The 19,842-nt window shown below is 35.8% G+C and overlaps 1 long non-coding RNA gene across 1 annotated transcript; it reads right to left on the reverse strand.

The window, feature by feature from the left end:
• Positions 1-399: 399 nt before the first annotated feature.
• Positions 400-15,878, reverse strand: LOC125350016. Its single transcript, XR_007210666.1, has 3 exons — positions 15,701-15,878; positions 9,711-9,715; positions 400-411 (listed from the first exon to the last, which is right to left on the reverse strand). It is a non-coding gene; the product is annotated as an uncharacterized LOC125350016 (long non-coding RNA).
• Between the last annotated feature and the right edge of the window lie 3,964 nt (positions 15,879-19,842).

Genomic DNA, 19,842 nt, shown 5'->3' on the forward strand with positions numbered 1-19,842 from the left:
AGAAGTAACTAAGGGTAAATGTGTTCATAAAGGCACACTCTACTGAGATAGGACTGGTGCCTTTGAAGCAGGGAAAGATCTCCCTCCACACACTCATGGGTGGTATAAAGATGGTTGCAGGACATCAAGACCCAGTGGCAGTCTATAAGCCAGAAACTGACTTCCCCAACACTGGACCTTAATCTTCAACTTTCTAACTGCCATGATGGTAAGCAAATTAAATTTGCTGCATAGTTTAGTTTGCTGTTTAAACCATGCAGCTTGTGGTATTTTGTTATGGCAGTCTGAGATGACTAGTGATATTATCTATATGCACCAGAAATCAACAATTTTTCTCTAAAATATTTTGCTGCCTAGATCTCGAAGCATCTTGATAAAAATGAAAATCACTTTTGATGTGGGAGAGGGAAACTTTGACTGGGATATTCATAAATCTGAGGAAGCTATGTGGAATGATTTCCAGGAAGTGTAGTAAAGTAAACAATGGCAACGTGTATTTATTGGCAAATATTCCAGGGAATCTCTTAAAAGTTTGCCTTCACGATAAAGAAATACACAGGTGTACTCCCCCCAAGCTGGGAGAACTTGTAACAGGGCCGAATGTCCCCACCACAGCCTTTCCTCATCTTGTAGAGATTGCTCTGTCCTTCACAATCAGTTAGCATCAGTACAAAAAAAAAAAAAGAAAAAGGAAAAGTATTAGCGGTGCTAGACACAGGTGGTTTACTCCTGTAATCCTAGCTACTCAGAAGACTGAGAACTAGGATCATAGTTCAAAGCCAGCCTGGGCAGAAAAGTCCACAAGACTTTTATCTTCAATTAACTACTAAAAAGCCAGAAGTGGAGGTGTGGCTCAAGTGGTAGTATCAGCTTTGAATTAAAAGGAGGAGGAGGAGGAGGAGAAGGGGGAGAAGAGAGAGGAGGGGGAAGAGAGGAAGAGTGGGAGGCTCTAAGCTCAAGCCCCAGTACCAGGGGGAGAAAAATAGAACAATCAGAGGTAAGTGTTACTTTCCAAGTTACTAGCATCAAGTAAATGTAACTGATCCATCATCTATAAGCACAAAGAAGCCTGAGAAGTGACTTATCACCATGCTCTTTCAGAGAAAATAAAGAAAAAAAAACAAACCTTAAACCATGTCTCTCACACCACACACTTGAATTTATCATCCCCTGTACATAAATCCTCTTTCTGTAAATGGAGGCATACCCGAAATTTACACACATACCTTGGATCTTGAGGAATCCTCTAATGGGCAAAAGGGTACATTTTACTTAATGGACAAGTACCAGAAATTAAATTACAACAACACTAAAGTTAATTGTTTTTCTTCCTTTATAAATGAAGTAGAGTTTAGTTTAGTCCTCACATATGTTCAGAAGAAGTAAACAATCTTATTTTCTTTCCGTGGTTGGTTCATATTTTGTGATCTCTTATAAAACTGCATTCTTGAAAGAAAAGTAATGATTTGGCAGTGTATACTTTGTCAAAATCATTTGTAAACACTCCTCCATAATGGAAAAGAATCAACCTGAAATAAATGGAAACACAGTTATTTTTCTTGACTGTAACTACCCACATAAAAGTAAGAGTTTCAATTTTAAAATATTTTTTTATTTTCTCTGTACAAAGGAATTTTTACTCAACAAAGCACTTTTTGAATATAATGTGTCTTAATCAATGTCATCTCTTTCAACATTCTTACCCATCCCTCCTAAACCCTTAAAATTTTGGGGTATTCATTGAATAATAATTTTTATCATATAAGCAAAAGTGCTCACAGGTAATTACTTTTGATTTACAATTTTATATGGTATATAGTATTAAGGATTTTATTTATCAAATATGCTAATAGATTATTATGTTGAGCAATTCAAAATTTGAATTTAAAATAGCATTCACTATTGACAAAATGCTATATTCTCCAATGAATCTGTGTGTGTGTGTGTGTGTGTGTGTGTGTGTGTGTGTGTGTGTGTGTGTGTGTGTGTGTCTGGGACTAGAGGCAGAAGCTGGGTTAGGAGTTTTTCTAGAGCCAGGGATCAACACCATTTAACACTTTCCCCAGTATCCTGCAACACCCCCCCGAGGAGCTCCCAAGGAGTGGACTGAAGTCATCAGAAATATGTCCTAGAAACAGAGACAGATGGAGGAATGGAAGATAGAAGCCCAGTGCTGCTTTTCCTCTACCAGGAATCACGTTACTCCTCAGATCCTCCGATTGCAGTGGAAGGCAGAAAGAAAAGTAGTTTTGTTTATATTACGGTCTTGACTTATTTCCACTCAGATGGAAAGCACAGAAGTCCACATGGGTAAAGTAATCCACCTTGAGTCCATAGCATCATTATTTGCAATTCCTGTTCTCCTATTTGTAAAAGAAAAAAATTCCTGTAATCACAATTATCCAGCTCTTGAATATGAATGAGTAGGTCCTCTTCCTCTCCTCCTGAAAACTTTTTTTTATAGTTCCTGGAGATTGCCCAATAGTGTGTACACCGCCAGGAAAAAGTCTAGGCATGAGATGTTCATCCTCAAGCTTCCCTGCCAACTGATCACATTTAGTCTATAACCATCACTGGAGACCCTTGATCCTAACATGAGAGCGGCACCAGATCACAGGAGAGTCAGCCCAGACAGAGCACTCTTGTTATATCAAGAAAACTAACAATAACAATTGTTGGAGGGGATGAGGCCAAAAGGGAACCCTACTTCATTGTTGGTGGGAATGTAAACTGGTTCAGCCACTCTGGCAAGCAGTATGGAGATTCCTCAGAAGGCTAAATATAGAACTCCCCTATGACCCAGCAACCCCACTTTTGGGTATCTATCCAAAAGAACACAAACAAAATCACAGTAATGCCACCAGCACAACAATGTTCATCGCAGCACAATTTGTCATAGCTAGAATCTGGAACCAACCCAGATGCCCCTCAGTAGACGAATGGATCAGGAAAATGTGGTACATATACACAATGGAATATTATGCCTCTATCAGAAAGAATGACATTGCCCCATTTGTAAGGAAATGGAAGGACTTGGAAAAAATTATACTAAGTGAAGTGAGCCAGACCCAAAGAAACATGGACTCTATGGTCTCATTTATTGGTTATTATTAGTACAGGTTTAGGCAAGTCACAGCAGTGGATCACAAGAGCCCAATAGCTATACCCTTATGAACACATAAGATGATGCTAAGTGAAATGAACTCCATGTTATGGAAACGATTGTTATATCACAGTTGTAACTACTTTCAACGTCCCATGTGTATCTGTAGCGTCTATTATTGATGATGTTCTTGTATCACCTTCCTGTGGTAGTACCTACACTATCTCTGTAATCTTATCTGAGTATATTGGAAACCATGTATACTGGTATTAGAACTAGGAAATTGAAAGGGAATGCCAAAATTGAGAGACAGAGGGTAAAAAAAGAAAAACAACTACAAAAGCAATACTTACAAAACTGTTTGGTGTAAATGAACTGAACACCTCATGGGGGGAAAGGGAAAGGGGGAGGAGGGAGGGGGGTATGAGGGACGAGGTAACAAACAGTACAAGTAATGTATCCAATGCCTAACGTATGAAACTGTAACCTCTCTGTACATCAGTTTGATAATAAAAATTTGAAAAAAAAGCAAATAACCTGGGTATTGTATATATGTTTGTCCAAATTAGGGAAGGAAAGGGGAACATCAAAATGGTGAGACAAAGGGTAAAAGGCAAACCAATGCAAGAGCAATACTTACAAGTCAACATGTTGTAAACTAACTGTACAATTCAGAGGGGGGTGGGGAGGAGGGAAGGTGGGAGAAAAATGAGGGAGGAGGTAACAAACTGGACAAGAATGTACTTACTATCTTATGTATGTAACTAAAATCCCCCTGTATATCACCTTGACAATAAAAATAAAATTAAAAAAAATAAAGACTATCTAGTGTGGAATGCTTAGGGTCTTTTATAGCTAGTTGGTTTATTTCACCCAACTTTAAGGGATACCATTTTAAGGGAAACCATAACAAGATCAAATGGATGTGGACTTCAGTTAATACTAGTGCACTGCATTAAGAACTTTTATAGGATGAATAGATTATGGCTTTTCTTGCCATAAAATAAAGATAATTTGGCTGGGTGCCAAAGTTGGCACCCAGCCAAATTATCTGAAATCTGAGGATTGAGGTGCAAAGCCAACCCAGGCAGGAATGTTTCTAAGACTCTTCTTTCCAGTTAACCACCAAAAGGCTGAAGTGGAATGGTGGCTCAAGTGGTTGAGTGCCCAGTTTGAACACAAAAGCTCAGGAACAGCACCCAAGCTCTGAGTTCACACTGTAGGACTAATATAAAAAAAAAGTAAAAATAAAACAAAATTCTAATAATGTTCAGGAGATGAAAGATAAGTTACTTTGTTTTAATATAGTAACTATATTGCAATATTTGGGGTATCCTACAAAATCACATTCAGCATCTTAAATATATTCAATAATTTATTTTTTAATGATAAACCTCCAGGGATCAAATAATGTGAGCAGCAATGCTAGTGTATAACAGTTGCTATTTGGAAGAATTTCCCTTATATGTTTCTTAAATTGTGCATTTTCTCTTATTCAGTCCTCAGTGGGAATAAAGTCTCATTAAAGAAGACAAAGATTAGCTAGTTGCCACCTTTTAATTAGGAAAGTTACAGAGGCTTGAGGCTAGATATCTTAATAACTTAGAATCAGCTCAGTCTCCTACATCTTCTTATCTCTAATTTCAACATTCCTAGCTTTGATACCAAGAATGGGAAGAAGTTCTAAGGAAGATAGAGACACAGTGTGTTTATCCACACAATTTGGCCATCAACTGTGTGCCTTTAGTAACTTCCAGTTTTCTGAATTTTATTATTAGCGAAATGTGCAGTTGGCCAGAAGTGTCTCTTAATTATATTCTCATATCTCTAAATTCAAGTTATGATTTTCCCCCACTGAAATCCATCAAGTTTTTCCCTATTAGTCAGAATTCAGACCCCTGGTGATCTTTTACTACTATGTCTAAATTCTAGTCTCACCACAATATTTTTAAATTATTGGATTTCCATGATAAAGGAATCATTTTACTATCTATATTTACCTTAAGCATTTATTTCTGCTAATCTTTCTCATCATATTAGTTTTAAAATCCTTATTGTTGTTTTTCTTTGTGTTAGCTGAATGTTTACTTAATGACATTTCTTTTATTTGCTGTTAATTATTCTGTAAGGTATCATGAAAAGATATGTTCTACAGAGCTTAAACTGGTCAAGCTCCCCACCCCCCACCCCGGCAATACACCATTACTCCCTTAATTAGTATTCTTTAGTATTCTCAAAAATCATCATAGAAAATACCACTAAGTAGGCCACTGCCATCCCTAAAAAGGTGTTATTCTTGTTGACACTGACCTTGTGATAAACCCCCCTGCTTATTTAACTGGAGTTACATGAACCACATTAAACCCTATGTTTCTACTTAACTTCTTTTTCTTTTTCTTTTTTCCAGTCCTGGGCCTTGAACTCAGGGCCTGAGCACTGTCTCTGGCTTCTTTTTGCTCAAGGTTAGCACTCTACCTCTTGAGCCACAGCGCCACTTCTGGCTTTTTCTGTATATGTCGTTCTGGGGAATCGAACCTAGGGCTTCATGTATAGGAGACAAGCACTCTTGCCACTAGGCCATATTCCCAGCCCCCCTAACTTATTTTTCTATTTCCCTATTTAGTTGATTTTATTTTGTACAATATGTACTCTTTGGTCCACTTTCCTTGAGAGAAAGAAAATAGTCTAAGATGAGAGTCTGACAGCAAAACCTACTTAAATAACATGACAAAAGGAAATAGCATACAAGGCAAAAGTATTAGAAGTGACAATCAACTGAACCATGTCAATTACAATATTAAATGTCAATAAGTTAAATAATTAGCTAAAAACAAATATCACAATAGGTAACAATGTAGGGCTCAACTATAAGCTGTCAAAAAGAAACATGCTTTAAACATGACACAAAAAGAGAAAAAATACATAATATAAATACCAGTTAGAATTAGAAAACTAATATAACTAGAAATCTACTGTCATTTGGAAGCTAGCATAACTTTATCAATATCAGAGAAAGTGTTTCAATCTATAAGTGTCATATAACCTGGGGATAGACGTAGCCTAGTGGCAGAAAGCTTATGTAGCACTTGCAGGGCCTTGGATTCCATGCTCAGTACCAAAAAAATTTTAAAGTATCATACAAAGTAAGGAGAACTGTTTTGTAGTGGTAAAAGGCTAGATTTTCTAAGATGATCATTTTGAATGTGATATACCTATTAGCAGCTTCAAAGTACATAAAAGAAAAATTGAGAAAAACAAATGGAAAAATAAACCATTCCAATTATCACTGGAAATTTCAATGGCTCACTCTCAGTAACTGATAATACAGTAAAATTAACTAATAACAGACAAAAATCAATAGTAATATATTAGATTTGAATAGCACTATCCACAAAGTGACTGAATAGACTGTAATACAACACTATATTCAACTGATGCACACTATATCTTCCTTTCAAACACAGATGGAATGTCAATCAAAGCACAAAAACAAAAATATTTTAAATATCAATCAATTCCACAGCATTGAAATTATGAAGCATTTTAATCTGATCCAAGCAGATAAATTACATTACAAAGCAATAATCAAAGATATAAATACCTTCACTACATACTTGAAAGTTAAACATCATATTTCTAAGAGATCCATTGGTCTATGAGGAAATCAGTTTTGACTTCAAAAAGAGAAAATATATTCTTGAACATATAGTGAAAGTTGTAAGATGAATCTACACTAGTACTAAAAGTAAAATTTATAATACTAAATGTTAGTATTACAAAATAATGTCAGACAATTTATTATGTCTTTTCAGCTTAAAAATAAAAAAGATAAAACTTAGCTCTAAGTAAACTGAAGAATGAAAATTTAACGATGGATGAGAAAAGATCTATCTATTTCAAATAATAAGAATAATCAGTCAATTCAAAAGTTGTTTTAATTGATAAGGCACCAACAAAGCTGTCACAAAACACCAAAGTGAAGAAAGAAAGAAAAAATACCTGTAATTCTGACTATTCAGCAGGCTCCAGTGGAAGGATTTAAGATCAAGGTAAGGCTGCGCAGAAAAGTTCTCCAAAATAACAAGCAAATACCATATCTGAAGGCATAGCTCAGCCTAAAGTGCAACCAAGAGTGAGACTCTAAATTCCAACCCTAGTATAGGCAAAAAAGAAAACATGGACATTAGCAGAAAACTGAATAATTTTGACAATTTTCATGAAAAGGAAAAAAATACTTGAAAATCATGATTTCTAAGAGTGGAAAAAGAAGATATGTAAAATCTGTGTACAATAGGTCATATGTTTTTAAAATTGAACTTATTACTTATAATTTTCCCAGAGAAAGGAACGCTGAACCTAACGTCTACAAGCATGAATATTTAAGAATATGAAACAACTTTATATAATCTTTTCAGATAAGTGGTGCGCTCTATGGGGATATACCAAAATCTGGAAAATAAACCTCAAGAGAATTTATGGGGTAATATACATAATTAATTTAAAAAGCCTTTAGCTGACCATCAGTAAATACAAACCAGTATTATGTGAAAATATAGTTTATTATGACCAAATAGTGATTATTTCAAGAATGGAATAGAAATTTCCATCAATATAAGTCACTATATTAGTATATAAAGAAAAAAATCACTTGGTGACATCAATAGATGTGGAACACAACAAATTCTTGGTAAACCATGAGTTAAAATGATTTCCTCAACATAAAGTGGGAATCTTTGAATCTGAGAGTAAAATCCTGTATGCTTTTTCAGTAAGACAAGAAACAAGCATGTTTATTTTTTCCAATTCTGTTTAAAAATGTACCATTTCAATAAGACCTAAAGATCTAAAGAGGAAATAAAACATTTTAGATAATATATTTGTATATGAAGAAAATATTAAGGAATATATACTAAGAGAACAAAACAAAACATATACAACTAGGTATCATAAGTAACTAGATGATTTGAGAAAGGCTTAAGGGTTCATGATCAATATACAAATATAATTTTTTGTTTACTATCAATTAATAATTGGAAATTAAAATACAATAGCACAAAACCCAACATATTTAAGGATGTTCTTTAAAAAAAAATAAGTGTGGGGCTGGGGATATAGCCTAGTGGCAAGAGTGCCTGCCTCGGATACACGAGGCCCTAGGTTCGATTCCCCAGCACCACATATACAGAAAACGGCCAGAAGCGGCGCTGTGGCTCAAGTGGCAGAGTGCTAGCCTTGAGAGGGAAGAAGCCAGGGACAGTGCTCAGGCCCTGAGTCCAAGCCCCAGGACTGGCCAAAAAAAAAAAAAAAAAAAAAAAAAAAGTGTAAGACATAAACATTGAAAAGTATAAAATATTTCTGAAAAATTAATGACTGAAGAAAATGAGAAAACACCCTATGCATGGATGCCATACACATAAACATTCCATATATATTTGATATTATTGATATCTAAATCTCTTCAAATTTATTTGTATAAACATTGTAATTCTAGTCACATACCTAAGAAAAAATTTGAAACTAAAATTTATATGGAAATTTAAAAGGACCTAGAATAGTTACAAGAATCTTATTTTTTTTTAAAGGCAAAAATAGATGGTTTTATTACCAAGAATTAGTGTAAAGGTATAGCAATTACAATAGCCTGAGTACCGTCCTTGGCTTCTTTTTGCTCAAGGCTAGAATTCTACCACTTGAGCCACAGTGCCACTTCCGGCTTTTTTCTATATTTGTGGTGATGAGGAATTGAACCCAGGGCTTCATGTATATGAGGCAAGCACTTTACCACTAGGCCATATTCCCAGGCCCTATATACAACTTTTAAATAAAGTTTTTAACAAAGTTTATTGAAAAATGTTTGTCTGCAAAAAAGATGCTAGATGAACTTGGTATTTATTTATACCAAAAAAAACTGAAATACGATTTACTTTTTATGTTACATGCAAAAACTTCACCAGAAAAGCATTCCAGACATAATGTAGAATCTAAAATAAACTTGTAAACAACTGGACACTAGCTTTGTGAACTCTGGTAGACAAATATTTATAGACAGAATACAGGGAATGCTGACAATACAAAAATGCATAAATAAGATATATCAAATTCAAAATACACTAAAACTAATTAAAACCATGACTGAGGTATATATTTACCACATTATATTTGTCAAATACCTTGGGTGGACAATTCAGTCTTTAAATCTACCAATAAAAATGAGCAAATAGGATAGTCACTTTTTAAAAGAAGATGTATGAATGAACACTAACTACATGAAAACATGGCCAGTAAATTTTGGAAATGCAATTTGAAACTATCGAGACATTATTATATGCCAATTAGAATGTCTGAAGTTATAACCACCAAATACCAGAGAGAATGCAGTGAAATTGTTCACACATTACTTCTGGGAAGCAGAACAGAATAACCACCTTGGTAAACTGATTTTTTCTTTTCAAGTAAAACATATGCATAAATATAGAACTAACACTTCTACTTCCAGCATTTACTCTTCAAAATGAAACTATGACCACAAAGATTCACATTCAAATATGTCCATAGCAATCTAATTTGGGATCATAAAAATTTGGAATTGCTCCAAATGTCTTTTAACGAGACCTCAGATAAGCAAACTGTGGCATGTTCATAAAATGAAATACTATAAGAAGGAGCAAAACAGCTGGGAATATGACCTAGTGGTAAGGTGCTCGCCTTGTATACATGAAGCCCTGGGTTCGATTCCTCAGTACCACGTATACAGAAAAAGCCGGAAGTGGTGCTGTGGCTCAATTGGTAGAGTGTTAGCCGTGAGCAAAAAGAAGCCAGGGACAGTGCTCAGGCCCTGGGTTCAAGCCTCAGGAATGGCAAACAAAAACAAAAACAAAAAAGGGGCAAAATACAACTACATGAACAAATCTAAGCAAAATTATGTTGATGTGATGCATAAAGCTCAAGAATAAGTAAACTAATCAATGGAGATATATTCAATAATGATTGTCCCTAATGGAAGAGACTGTCTGGGAAAGGTAGTGAGGAAATCTTTTGTATATTGTTTGGGAAATTGGTGATGTGAACATCTATATTTATCAAGACTAATCCACATCTACACTTGAGATCTATGCTTTCTACTGAATGTAAATGTATTTCAATAAAATCAATCTGGTATGGATGTTACAACATAGTTTTGTAGTTTGTGTGCACACATGTAAACAAGTTTTCTTATCCTGATTAGGTTGAAATCTACTTTTCTGAATTGGCTTTGAGTGGCTTTTTGAATGCCTTATGTGCTACTAGTTAGATGAGACAGAAATGCAGTCTTAATGACCAATGATCCCAGCATATCATGTAGCTAGGATCCTAAGTCAGAATATGCAGAGGATCCCTCACCTTGACAGGTGAAACAGTATCTCAGATCCTACATGTGGGAGCCTAGATTCTGTGGGCTTCTGGGAGGCTAGCAGTAAATGGAATTCTACAACATTCTCTGATGTCATATTAGAGCCAAGAACAATCTCAGAGGTCTTCTAAATCACCTTCTAAAGATACCAATGGAAAATGTGAAACCCAAGAAGATTAAATATGTGTCCAAGAGCACACAGCTACTCAGTGGTAATCTGAGGCTAAAATCAGAATGTCCTTATTCCAACACATGTGAAATCACTAGTAGGAATACTTTTCTCAGCTATAATTGCTCTATTTTTAAAACAAAAGGGAGTGCATCATAAGGACGTGTAGTCTAAACATTGACTTTTGAGTCTTTAGAACCTTTTTAAGCCTTCTTCTGATATATATTTAAACTAGATTTATATTAGAAAAGCAAGAGTAAGAAACAAGCTTTGCTCACCTGTGTCCCTAACCCTCTGGAACTGGCTTGTAGCTGAGAAAAATTTTATTGCAAAGTCACTGTGTTTCTTACTGAAATTCCCCACCATAGTTTTAATATTAGAAAGAGGAATACAATGCATATTATATCACACAATTAGTCGCATAGACTATTGATTTGTCCTCTGATTGGGATTTCAAGGGAAGAGAGATAACCTTATAAGCTCTCATTTCACCAATAGAATGGCATACTCATCTTACCACCTGAGTAGAGAAAGCTGTCTGTTTAAGAATCCTACTATTTAAAAAAAAATACTCCTACTATTTATTTTTAGCTTAGTTTTATTTTTTTTACTTTTGGGTATGGTATTTGAACCCAGGGCCTCTTATATGTCAAGCATGCACGGTCACCACGCTATACTCCCAGCTAGTTTTTAGAAATAATTGTGGGTCAATGTATTTCTTTGTGAAATAAGGTTTTAAACCTTAGTGATTTAACTTTGTGTGTGTGTTTTCAGTCCTGAGGCAAATACTCTACCACTAAACTAGATCCTTGATTCTAATCTAACCTTTAGGTTTTTAAGTACTGCAAGGGCAGTGGTAGGAAACTGATACTATAGATGTTACATTACTGATTGGTTGGGCTGCTATGTCTCTGTTACAAATGAAAGGAATTCTAATATTTTTCTTTGTTCTGGGACTTGGGGAATGAACTTTTTTTTCTGTGAAGAATGAAACATGGCCCTGTGGTGAGAGATACACTCAAGTGTTGGAATAAAGCTTGTGATGAATTGAAAAAAAAAAAAAAGAATTAGTTCCATAGGGTGAAATCAGACATCAATTTGCTGCATATACATTAAAAAGTAGTAAAGAAATGAGTCTCTCACTCATTTAAATTGTTAATATATTTACAATATAAATAAAATTTTGCAGTTCAAATTGTAATGTCATTTGTAGCCACAGTGTGTGGAACAACTAGGGATTTTACTTTTGTCCCAGATTTCCTTCTGAAACTGGGTTTGCCATTGAACACTATTTTCCCTTTAATGCATACTGATTTTCCTTTCTTCCCCTAGTACTGATAGTCATTAGAGTTTTTGTTGTTTTGGAACAGTAGATATCACAGTCCTGGAAAAACCCAAATAATTTACCCTCCAAAGTAGTTGTACCCAGAGTCTTCTGTGCTGAGACATTCTGAAAAGAGATTTGCAGGCTCTGAATTGCAGTTCCAGAGCATTTCTCCTGTTTAACATGTGAAGGCTGAAACCTTTTGATAAATTCTGTTAGAATAAGCTAGCAGATAAGAAAACCCAAGAAGTTTTCGAGTCCATGGATTGACTTAGTTTGATGAGCTTCACACAATTGCACAATCTTCCAGTTCTCTGTTTTGTCCAGTCTCTTTTAGACTTGGCTCTATGCTAATTTTCTGCAAGCAAGTATATCAGGGAAGCTATAAGAAAAGCGCAAGGCATAGCAGGAGAGAGCTAGCAGGGAAAGATAACAGAGAATCATAGATGACATACAATGAGATTGAAGATACACAAATGAGAAATCTGGTGGATTGATACACATATATATTTTCAACTTTTCTAAAAAATATTGATATAAACTTTTGAGAAATTCAAAATAGTATTTTTTGGAAGTTTCCAAGATATAGTAATCAGAAAACATCTAATTAGCTCTGTGGAAAATGAAGAAAATCATAATTGCTATTGAACTTTATAAGTAAATATATTTGATGGTGCTAATGCATGCCTTTGTTATAAGTATTTTTTTTAAAAATCCACATTTTCCATGTGTTTACTTTTATCACCATGCCACAATGTAGGATGCACCACAAAATTTGATGTGAAATGTTTAATTGTTAATGTATTGTGATAAATGTCCTCTTGTCAATGTGTTAAGAGCCTTTGGTAATGTTCTCTCCTAGAACCTACACTTTTGTAGGTGAGAAATGTTGGCAATATACTTCCAGAAGTGGCCATTGATTGATTTTAAAACTACTGTGGTGTGTTTTCAGAGGTGGCCTGGAGACTGTAAGTTCAAATAAGCCACACTGGCAGTGAGTATTCATAATGACAGTAGCCACATACTAGGTGCTAGTGGTAATATCTTATTCTGGGTAAGAACTAAGATGAATTATGTTACCTTATATATTTAACTGTAAACCCTCTGTACATCACCTTGACAGTAATATTTTTTAAGACATGAATTATGTTATTGATATATTAGGACCTTCTGTTTCCTTTTAAAGCACAGGAGAGTGTTTTTCCCTACGTAACTTACATACCTTGCTAGTCATCAGATATTGAATCATTGTGCTTACATAAGTCATTTAACCTACGGTTTGGTGACAATAAAGTGACCTACAGAAAAGTCTTGCATAAGGGCCAGAATCAGATTGTGGTGAGTCATTTGTCCTCTGCTCATATGGACAAGTGACATTCCACAGAACTCAGTGAATGAATAATAAATAGCTAGTGTTGGAAAGACAATGCCTTCAGAGAGGGCTTCTAGAAACTGTGGTAGAATATTAGAAGAATAGACTCTGCTAGGAGGCGTGATTTCTGTTGACCCTATAAAATTATACTTTTCTTCTTTCTTATAGACCTTTTCAAAATTTATACCATAGCTTTGCCTACATTATCTGAGATAAATTCTTGAGTATCATTGTAAGCATTTAGCTATAATTCCATGATATTCGGATGTTTTGTCTTCTTAGGAAAAAACGAGGTTCAGAGGCTTTTATTAATCTATATACAAAGAAAATTCAATGGGAAGGATCCTTTAGGATAAGAACACTGATGTTTTGAATAACTGAGTAAGAACAAAATAAAATAATTTTGCTCCTATTTCAGCAACAATAAAAAAAATAATGTCTTATTTTTTACCATAGTCATCTGGTAAGCCACAAATTTATCCTAGACATAGTTTCAATTGCTACACTGAGAATATGACTTTAAGGACTGAACAAGCCCTGCTGAAGTCAAAGCAGTTGTGTCAAAGATAACATCTCAACCCACCCCCAGAAAATTCTGTTAGAGGAGGTCTTTCATTCTGGGCCAGAACATGTTAGTCAATCATTACAAACTTTGTGGGTTACAGAGAGTAAAGCTCTAATATAACCCCCTTTAAGGCATTCAAATTGTAACTAAATATTACAGACAAGGTAAAAGATAACCTACATCATATAGACTTTTCATTAAAATTATTGCAACCTGCCCTCTGATTCTGGATAGCTTCTCCCAGAGAGTATCTGCTTTATTTTGGGTGGTGGTGGTTGGTTGCTCGGTTAGTTTTGTTTGCCAGAGTGGTAGCCAAGAACTCAAATATACAGGAGAACTACTAATCCAAAGAATTAAGTTGGGATTAAGTGCTTTAAATTCTTCTCCCTGCCTTTGTCTTTGCCCAGTTGGTGACTCTTTTCAGCTTATCTCAGTTGTTTTTGGCTTCCTTGTTTTGAATTCAGAAATGATAAAATAGTGACTACTGAGAACTCTCATTGACAAGTATGGTTAAATAATGACTTCATTTTCAGTAAACAAGCATGAATTTTTTTAAATTTTCCAGATTTTTTATTTTTCTAAGATTTTTTTTTTTTTTTTTTGCCAGTCCTGGGCCTTGGACTCAGGGCCTGAGCACCATCCCTGGCTTCTTCCCGCTCAAGGCCAGCACTCTGCCACCTGAGCCACAGTGCCCCTTCTGGCCATTTTCCATATATGTGGTGCTGGGAAATCGAACCGAGAGCTGCATGTGTAGGAGGCAAGCACTCTTGCCACTAGGCCATATTCCCAGCCCAACAAGCATGAATTTTAACTGAATTTTAATAAAGACTTTTGTTGACTGTTTCAGCTTTAGGAAAAGTAATTTCCAAAGGGTGTATTTCCAGCAACTTAACAGGACATCTCTGATTCCATCTTTTATGTCTTAGATGTCACATAACCATGCACATATTTATAAATAGCTCCAAATATCAGATGGACAATGAAGCTCAGCTTGTCTCTGTTCCATCTGTGCCCAGCAATAATCTTTGTTTTCCTCTGAGTCCTAAAACATTTTTTTGGTGATTTTTATGTGCAATCCTGGAACATACTACAGGGTTTGCTTTTGCTTCCTTAATTATCTTCTCTTATTTTTCCATTCTTTGAAAACAATTTTGTTTTTCCAGATCCTAGAGTTTGAATTCAGACCCTGGCAGACAAGAGGTCTACCACTTGAACTATATATCCAGTGCTTTATCTTTAGTTATTTTTTGGAAAGGGTCTTGCAGTTTTGCCTAGCTTTGGGCTTCCACTTATGTCCTCCAAGTTATACTTCCCTAGTAGATAAGATTGCAGGCTCTACCTGCAAATGATGCTCTACCTGGCCCCTTAAATAATTTTTAACAAATTTCATGATTCTATTTTTTCAATTTTATTTTATTTTATTGTAAAGGTGATGGACAAAGTGGCTACAGTTACATAAGTAAGGTAATGAGTACATTTCTTGTGGAACATTATTATTCCTCCCTTGTTTTTCTTCCACTTTTCCTGCCCCCTGACTCCCCACTCACAGTGTCTTGTGAGTGTAAAGTTCACAAGAAAGGAAACCTGCCATGTGCTTCAGGCAAAAAGAAGTTTATTGGAGAATGAGGGGAGAGCAAACTGCCAGCCCACACAAGATGGAGATGCTGGGAGACAGAGGGGAAGGAAGAAGAGAAAAGGAAAAAGAGAAAGAGAGTAAGAGAGAAAAAGAAAGAGAGGAAAGGAAAGAAAAAGGGAGAAAAGAAAAGAGGGCTGGGACTCTTGCTGAGTTGGATTATATAGGGAAAGGCAAGAGGTACGGCCAGGTGGATTGGACGTGATCTCAGAGAATGGGGAGGTAACTGCCTCAGGCTGTGCCAGTTACCTAGGTAACACAGGTACTGGGCAAAGACAAACAGGTGGGGAACGTCTGCTTGGAGCCCTCCTGGGGGTGGACCTTACAGTGAGTATCTCTGTTCCATTGGTTCACTCTTTGTGCTTTGTCTCACCATTTTGTTATTCCACTTTGTCTGAATCAGGGAAGGGAAGAGGAACATCAAAATGGTGAGACAAAGTGTAAAAGGCAAACGAATGCAACAGCAATACTTACCAGACATGTTGTAAACCAACTACAACTGGGGGGCGGTGTGGGGTGGGGGTGGGGGGGACGCGGGGGATGAGAGTGGAGGTAACAAGTTTGATAACCTAGGGTAGACATAAGATACCAAAATGATAATAATAATAAAAACAGTGACAACAGAGGATAAACCAAAGGCGGGAAAATGAAAGAAATAACTTCACACAGTACATTAAAAAACTTATTGTTTCCATATCTTGGAGTTCGTTCTATTTTAGTGCAAGTGTATGAAGTATTTATAAGAAGGCTATTTGGACACTGGTGGCTTAGACTATAACCCTAGCTACTATGGAAGCTGAGATCTGAGGATCATGGTTAAAAGGCAGCCTAGGCAAGAAATTCCAGGAGACTCTTACCTCTAGTTAACCACCAGAAAACTGCAAGTGGTTCTGTGGCTCAAAGTGGTGGAGCACTAGCCTTGACAGAAAGAGCTCAGGGACAGTGCTCCAGCTCTGAGTTCAAGCCTCACAACTGACAAAAATAGACAAACTATAGCTTACTTCTTTTCTTAGAGAAATTACTCATTTTTTATGTTACATTAACAAGTTGATATAAAGTATAAGTTGATGTAGAACATAATTGAATAGAATTGTATTTATTATATTAAGTAATCCCTTTGATAATTTTGTAATAATGTGTTGCTCATTGTCTTTTTCTCAGAAAAATTAAAATATAAACAAATGAAATCAGCAATCAGACATTGAAACCTGTGAGAGGTCATAAACAGTAAGTGTGCTGTACAAAACACAGGACAAAAATATTGTCTGGGTCTCTAGAGAATGTAACAAATTGTTGAATTATAAGCAGGGAAAGGGATGATCAATTGGGCAATGACTTCTTGTTCAGCATTCATACAGCTGTGTCATTTCCTGTTGGCTAAATAGTGAGGGCTAAGTCCACATAGCTGCAGTAAATCATATTAGCATTAATTAGGACAAACAGGACCAAATACTTCAGCCTGGGCTGGAGTACTCCTTCTACATAGCAGAGGATGCTCATCAGTACACTGGCAAAACAAATCGACATACTTTTAAGAGATATTCAAGGAAAAGGTGAGCTAGTCAACAAATTCTGCCCAAATAACAAGTTCTATCTGTTGAATCCTATGAGCCTTTTTAAAATTTTTTCTTTCAAAAGAAATCCCCATAAAATAAATAAAAACAAGCCTCTTACATTGTTGATCTTAAATAAGGCTACTTAAATGATTGTCTTCTGATTGCAACCAAAAGTAAGAGATAATTGTGAAATTGACACTTTTAGTAGGGAGACATTTGTAAATTTGTACTCTTTCCCTAATCTCTCATGATTTAAAACAATTTAAGAGCCATCATCTTATTAAATTCTCAAAGAGAATGCCAAGAACTCCTGCCCATATTTTCTAATACAATGTCTGTGAAGTGAAGGCCTCCTGCACATTTTTCTTGTTTTTATGTCATTTTCTCTCTGTTCATCCATGATGCTTGTGAGTAACCCATGCTTCTCCTCATTGTGTACTAGCTGTTTCAGACACTTCTGTCAGGGCTGAAGAGAGACAGATGACTATGAATAAACAATTAGCATTGTGTCTTAGAATATTTCATTGTGAGCAAAGATCTCCATGAATACATCTGACTTGGGAAGGGAGGTGTCTGCATTCTGCTTCTAAATAGGAAGAATATTTCATTGTGAGCAAAGATCTCCATGAATACCTCTGACTTGGGAAGGGAGGTGTCTGCATTCTGCTTCTAAACAGGAATATTCAAAAGTACAGGGCATGTGATTTTCTAAGCATCCTTATTGTCTGACATACAGAAGGCAGATACTATTGTCCTCAGGTAGGACCAAATTCAGGAAAAGAATTCAGTCAATGTTTGACCAAGGTCAGACATGACATTGGTTTAGCCTGAACACAAATCCAAATCTGACTTGTACTCTAGTGCTTATAGAAAGAACTCAGAGCTATTGTTATTTATCAGTCCTCTGCCATTACTGGATGGGGACTCTCTCAATTAGCCCTCTCTCCAGAATTGGCATGGCACTTCTTGTGTCACAGGCGACACTGTTTCTACACCTGAAGGATACTCACTAAGAATTAAAGGCTTAACCACAAAAGAAAGAATTTCTGAGCTCAGTTTGTTTAGGCAACTAGATATGCACTAAGAAAACCATATAGAAATATTTACAGTTTGTTTTCTCTTTTTTTGTTTTAGGAGTAAGTCAGAAAAAGAGAGTACTAAAGAATGATAAACAGAAAGAAAACAAAAGGAAGATCATGATATTATATATAATTTACCCAGACGGGGCTTTAACCCTTCCAAATGAATGTGCTCCTTAGAAAATCATTCATGGCTGTCTAAAACTTTGGTGCTGTCAAGGGCCTCATTTACATTTGGATCTCGTATTTTCAACAAAGATGAGGAGTTTCAACAAGATTGTGCAACTAATGACAGGTAGGTATTAAAGCCAAATATCTTATTCATTCCCATAGCATACCTGCTACCTTGTTGCAAGCCCTCCTGTGATTCACATTGTCTTCACATCAAAATCCGGATTCCAAGACTAATTATTCAACTCCTATTCTTTCTTCTCTCTCTCCCCTCCCTATTTTGCTCCCCTCTTTCAGTGGGTCTTGGTAATTCTGTCCTACCCTGGGTTCCTCAAACCTACCAGCTCTTCCCTCCACATTCCTGCAGTCTGTTCCCTGGACCTTCTACTGGCTGTCTTGTTCTCATTGTTAAAGACTCAATCCCCATATAGGGGCATTACTGGGGACTGAGGTCTAATTCCACCTAGATTTTGCATTAGCATGCCATTCTTTAATTCATAGGGTTTGGCCCACTTGGTCTTATTTATGTACTTTCTTCCTTAAGTATTTCTCCCCTATCATTTGTCTGTTTCCCCTGTGAGAGCTGAAAAGAAAACTGACATATTTTACTACTCTATCTGCAGTTCCTACAACAGTGCCTCACATTATAACAAGTATTTTATAAATAATTGTGACAAAATTTGCAAGTTAAAAATATATTAAAAATATACCACACACTGAACACCAGGGATTAAAAAGATGAAAAGAAATAGTCCCTGCTTTAGGAAGATTTGAAGCTGGTGACCTTAGGGTAGTTTCCTACTCTATTATATATCCTTCCAATTTCATTCAGCAATTGGCAGATTCCTGGAGATTCAGGTGACCTGATTTCCAAAATAGACATCTAATAAGATTCCAGATTATTCACTGGTAAAGTGATCATAACCAGTTATTTTTCCTGGAAAAGACCCTTTTAACACCTGTGGTTCGACAATAATCATTGATAATGCTGACTTTGCCCTCAAAATATCCCAGCTAGGCTGGATATGTTAATTATATTCATTGGGCAATAAATTCAAAATAATAATGCTAGTTAAATTGATTTAGCAAATAAGCTCAATCAATTGAGAGACATGAAAGTTCAAGTCATATCTCTAGGAAGGGGTAACTTTACAAATTAAGGATATGAGAAAAGCCAGGATGGACCTAGTATCTACTAGTAGGTTAACTAATAGTGGTTAGGGAAGAGAAAATCTGAGTTACAGTGAAATATAACATAGGTTAGGACTGTTTATGTGTCAGAAACTGTTCTGCAAACAGTTCATTTGCATTTCCTCATAAAAGCTATTATAATTCCAGTTTTAAATATGAGTAAACTGAGGCTTATCGAGGTTAAATAGTACATTCCATGTCATATAAAATAATATGTGGAGCTTGGGACTGAACTGTACCTCTTCTTGATTTCCTGGCCCAATTATCATTTCTATATCTTTTCAAACAA

This window comes from Perognathus longimembris, chromosome 4, assembly GCF_023159225.1.
Source record: "Perognathus longimembris pacificus isolate PPM17 chromosome 4, ASM2315922v1, whole genome shotgun sequence".
Lineage (NCBI taxonomy): Eukaryota > Metazoa > Chordata > Mammalia > Rodentia > Heteromyidae > Perognathus > Perognathus longimembris.